This window comes from Magnolia sinica, chromosome 17, assembly GCF_029962835.1.
Source record: "Magnolia sinica isolate HGM2019 chromosome 17, MsV1, whole genome shotgun sequence".
Classification (NCBI taxonomy): Eukaryota; Viridiplantae; Streptophyta; class Magnoliopsida; order Magnoliales; family Magnoliaceae; genus Magnolia; species Magnolia sinica.
In genome coordinates, this window is record NC_080589.1 from 22,543,041 (window position 1) to 22,548,535 (window position 5,495).

The window sequence follows — 5,495 nt, forward strand, 5'->3', positions numbered from 1 at the left end:
TTTCTATTTAATCAAGCTTATCGGCACGAGGTGAGGTATCTACAGATGTACCTCTTTGGCAAAGGTTGTGTGCAACTGAATACCAAAGCGAGTGGACACCTCACAATTCGTAGTCAGATTAATATGCGGTCTAGACTTGTTGCCTGCCTTTGTATTTGAGTTAGTTGATTGTTTGAAAATAGATGACTTATACATATCATGAGATTTAGAGAAAACATTGTGATTGTCCCTACGCTTTCTGTGGCTTTATGGGCAACCAATTGCAACCTTTTCGCTCTTGATCAATATTAACATCGGAAGAACCTAGTAAAGTATAGCCCATATGCTTTCTGTAGCCTTACGAGAATACTATTTAGAACTAGAATGTTTGTTACTTCCTAGGTCGCTCCAGGAATACTTATTTCATTTGATCGTTAAAGTGGCTAACTTACCCTGCGCTCTATGCGCCTTAAGGGGATCTCACTATACCAGCTTAAACTCGATCAAGGTATGCAAATATCCTGGACTAGGTATGTGGAGGTGATCATCAAAGTAGTTAGCTTACCTTGCGCTTTTTACGGCATTACGGTTTTGACCGCTTGGCAATATATGGTTTTAGTAAACGGGTTGGATCTTCCTCTTCATAATCCGTATTGGAGGAAACTTAAGTTCGCTAGGAAGATAATTAAACTACCTTTCCAATAAACCATAAATGACATTAATCGATCAAATTTCGTTCTTTTATAACATCACAGTCACTTTGTGTATAAGAACAATCGTACTTTTCTCAATATTAAAAATTTAATTTTTTGTGCTTTAATACAACATTACCCAAGGAGGCTAAGTAATAAAAAGATTGATCATTGGGTAGAGAGAGTTCATTTTATCATTTTTTTTCATACATCAGTTGCTACCTATAGAGAGTTCTGAGGATTTTTGAGTTCGAATGCATGACCGTTATTAAATTTGGTGCTAGTCGATCGGGTCCATTGGTTATCTCTGACACATGTCAAGAATGATCCTTTTGACCGGTTTGGATTTTTAATTATTCTATGTCAATATGAGACGTTTTTAACGAAGTCAAGCTAAAGCTAAATAAGTAGCTTATTCTCATTTTAGGTAGGATGTCTACAAGTTATCATAAGCTAACTTATGAATGGGTCGCCCATAGTTTGATGCCAGGTGGGTGAGTATATTTATGTGCAACAGACCACTTACAATGCCAAGTGGATTTGTTAATAAGAGTTAGGTCAACCCACGTGAAATGACCCTAGTGTTAAAAGAAACCTACCGTACACATTATTGTAGTTATCCCTATGCATCACATTTCTCTTCATGCATTATATTTTGGTACCTTTGAATTTCTATGATATCTTGTAAATATATATGCTTTTATTTTATTTTTGAGAAAGTGCTATTTAAAGATTTACTTACTGAGTTGTTAGCTTATTCAAATTTGTGGTTAATGACTTATAAGTTCAAAAGAAATGCAAAATGAGAATTCGATTGATTTTGTTTGTAATTTATTTAAAATAATATGTAATAAGTAAAAGTTGAATTTTATAAAATATAGATGATAATTTTATTTATTTTGAAATAATTTATGAAATGATAATTTTCTATTTTGAATTATTACATGGATATGTGTAAGGAAACCCCTTCAACTCATGGAATATTTGGTGCGAGGCTTAGGGCGGGACATTGGTCCACAAAAAGTTGTCTACTGAGGTGCGAGGCTAAGGGCGTGTCAGTGGTTTACAGAAAGTTTTTAATGACCAGTCACCATTTCCTATGGTGTGGTCCACGTAAGATTTAAATATACTCTAAATTTTTTTAGGTCATGCCGTAAAGTGAGCTTCCAAAACGGGACGGACGGCATGAATGTAAGGAACGAACATCACAGTGGCCCCACAGTCAAAGATCCACCGAAGCAGCGTCTGACGAGGAGGGAGGGATGTAAAATGGCCCCACTTATATATGCATCGTGCATTTACGCTCATTCTGATGCATCTTTCAACTGTGGAATACCAACACCTTGGTGGTATATTGACTTGGCAAAGTTTTATAAGCCCTAAATGATGTATTTGCTATATCCATACCGTTCATTCAGTTTGCAAGATCATTTTAGGGAATTTGAAAAAAAAATGAGGCAGATCCAAACCTCAAGTGGACCACACCACAGAAAGTGGTGGGACAATGATGTCCACCATTGAAACCTTCGCAGGGCCACCATGGTGTTTATTTTCCATCTAACCTGCTCATTAGGTCACAAAGACCCGGATGAAGGGAAAAAATAAATAAATAAATCAGCTTGATTCAAAACTTCTGTGCCCCCAAGAAATTTTCAATGGTAAAGGTTCAATCCCCACTGCTTTCTGTTGTGTGGCCCATTTAATGTTCAGATCTGCCTCATTTTTGTTATCATGCGCTAAAATGATCTCAAAAGATGCATGGATGGCATGGATATAATACATACATCATGGTGGGGCCATAGAATTTGCCACGTCATCACACACCGAGTTTCGTTCGGGAAGCGGATTGCGTAGTGAGTAACTCAGTACGCTTAGTGTACCCAGTAAACTCTCTGGGGCCCACCGTCATACGTACATTTTATCCACTCCGTCCATACTTTTTACCAAATAATTTCAGGGAGTCATCCCAAAAATGAAACATATCCAAGCGCAACTGGAACACACCACCGAAATAGTGCGAATTGAATTCTACGGTTGAAAAGTTCCTGGAGGCTACAAAGGTTCTAGATCAAGCTGATATCTGTGATTTCCCTTCATCTATGTCTGTGTGATCTTATGAATATCCTGGATGACAAATAAACATCACTGGGGGCCTTTAGAAAGGTATCAACGGAGGAAGTCAGTACTTCCACTCTTTCCTGTGGTATTGTCCCCTTGAGATTTTGATATGCTTCAATTTTGGGATCAACGACTAAATTCATCTTTAAAAACTGATGAACAGTGTGGATAAATGTCATGCACTCAAGGTGGGCCCAACAGAGTTTACTCAGTACGATACTGAGTAACTCAGTACGCATCCGATTTCGTTCGTGACTGGCACACACACAAGCCGCTTCCACTGTAATGCACTGCAGCTCATACTGCTTTCTTCTCATGCAACCGACCTCAGTTTTACATGAGAACTGCAGATGTAACTGGGAAGGTGGATCACCAGAAATTGTAAAGATGGTGATGCATGGTGATTACTGCGGGTTTTTTGGGCTCACATCACCTGTTCCTCTCGAAGTAGGTATCATCTGACATCTTCGTAAACATTTCTTGAAAACTGGCATTTCATGAAATTACTGATATTTCATTGATTCTCATGAAATGCACCTCAACCTACATTGGTGCTTTCCTAGCAGTTTGCGTTGGAGATTGGAGGTGTTTTGAGAAATGGCAGAGGAGATATTGTCATGTCCTTTTTCTGTTGATTCTCTCAAAGTGGAGGCTCTTCCCCCTGTGCAAGAGGTTGAGAATTTTTGTGAATTCCTTGTAAGAAGCCTTTGATGATCAAAAGGAAGCACCCAAATTGTTATTAGATGGGTTTTTCCATGGAGTTTGGATCATGGAAAACAGCTTTTGTCATTTCTGAAATTAGGGTTTTCACGATCTTAGGGGTCGTTTGGATGCCTGTAAAAATGGTTAAAGCTGTTTGGCTCGATTCTGTAAATGACACAAGTAAAGGCCTGTTTGGATGGCTGTAAGATGGATTAGTGGGAAGTGACTTTCAAGGAAGTTGCTTATAGGTGGTGTTTGGGTTTGGGGGGTGGGGGATTTTTGTGAATTCCGTGTAAGGAGCGTTTGATGATCAAAAGGAAGCACCCAAATTGTTATTAGATGGGTTTCTTCCATGGAGTTTGGGTCATGGAAAAAAGCTTTTGTCATTTCTGAAATTAGGGATTTTTGTTCACGATCTTAGGGGTTGTTTGGATGCCTGTAAATGGTTTAAGCTGTTTGGCTCTAATCTGTAAATGACACAAGTAAGGGCCTGTTTGGATGCCTGTAAGTTGGGTTAGTGGGAGGTGACTTACAAGGAAGTTGCTTGTAGGTGGTGACTTACAGGTCAATGGTCTGAGGCCTGATTTTTAAAAAGAGGAGAAGAGGGGGAAACACACCTCAATTAGAGGGAAGAGGGGGAAACGCACCTCCATTATGGTGTGGCCCACTTGAGATTTAGATGTGCTTCGTTTTTGGGCCCAAGCTCTAAAATGAGTTGGCAAAACTGATGGATGGCGTGGATATGGAACTTGGCCTTCTTTCTTGTAGCCATTGGTTTTCCAATCTATGGATGATATGTTTAGGAGCATATAATCAAAGGGTTGTTTACAACCATAAGCAATCAACTATGGTCCCTCCAAATGGATGTTTGGAATTTTTTATTGCACTTATTATTTCCATAAACAATCTTTGTTGTCCATTTTTTGGCGATTGATTGGATGGTTACAATTATTTGGCTGGTGTAATTTTTGCTTAGTGGTTCATTAATTGTGGGGCTGAACTTGATGGAAAGGTTCAGATCAATTGATTGGACTATCCATATGTCCCTATGCAACCTTTTTTTTGTTGACACAATTGATCTTGTCTCCTTTTACATAGCCCTATGACCCTCAATAGTTTGCATGAGGGAGCCATGAAATCTGTTTATAGCATCTGATTATGTAATCGAACGCTATTGTACAATGCTTCTCTTGTTCTTATGAGTTGCAGATAAGTTGTTTTAGGCCATTGCCTTGTAATTTTTGTTTTGGCACATTTAAGCATTACCAGCATTTCTATATTGTAGGCATTTTGAATTTGTAGGCCCATTTTTATGACCCACTTGATGATTGATTTAGCCTAATAATCAGCTTAAATATTCATATAGATGGACTTAACAAAATGTCTAGAGAGCCTGTAATTTATTTTATTTTATTATTATTTTTTTAAAGTCTTGTAAGTTTTCGTTTTGATTCATGTAAATGGTTTAAGTGGTAAATGATTTACAGTTATAAACCATTTACAACCTGTCCTATTTGCCATTAAGCTGTATATTATTCACAGGTCAATGATTCTCTATGTTTGGATAGCCCGTAAATTGTTGAAGTCCTATAATGGAGAGCCAATCTTTGAAAATATAGCCGTTAGGCTGAAATGAGATGGAGGTAAATGCTGTAAATCATTTACAACAAAAAAAGTTATCCAAAGGCAGAATGTAAATGATTTCCCCATAAATCATTTACAAGTTGCCCCATTTATAGGCATCCAAACGACCCTAAATAGAGAGCCAATCTTTCCATTTATAGCCGTTAGGTTGTAAATGGAGAGCCTGTAAATGTAATCGCAGCTTTTCACCTAGAAGTCATTTATAGGAAATTTTCACTGTAAACCATTTACAAATAGCCCCATTTACAGGCATCCAAATGACCTCCTAGGGCCTGTTTGATTTTTGAGAGCTTGTGTAATTACCCCTGTAAATGGGTAATTATTATCATTTCACCCGTTTGAAAATCAAACGAATTTCTA

General features: G+C 37.9%; 1 long non-coding RNA gene across 1 annotated transcript; it reads left to right on the plus strand.

Moving 5' to 3' along the window:
- Nucleotides 1-3,085: 3,085 nt before the first annotated feature.
- Nucleotides 3,086-3,736, plus strand: LOC131231247 (uncharacterized). The gene is made up of 2 exons (XR_009164259.1): nt 3,086-3,240; nt 3,356-3,736. It is a non-coding gene; the product is annotated as an uncharacterized LOC131231247 (long non-coding RNA).
- Nucleotides 3,737-5,495: the final 1,759 nt, after the last annotated feature.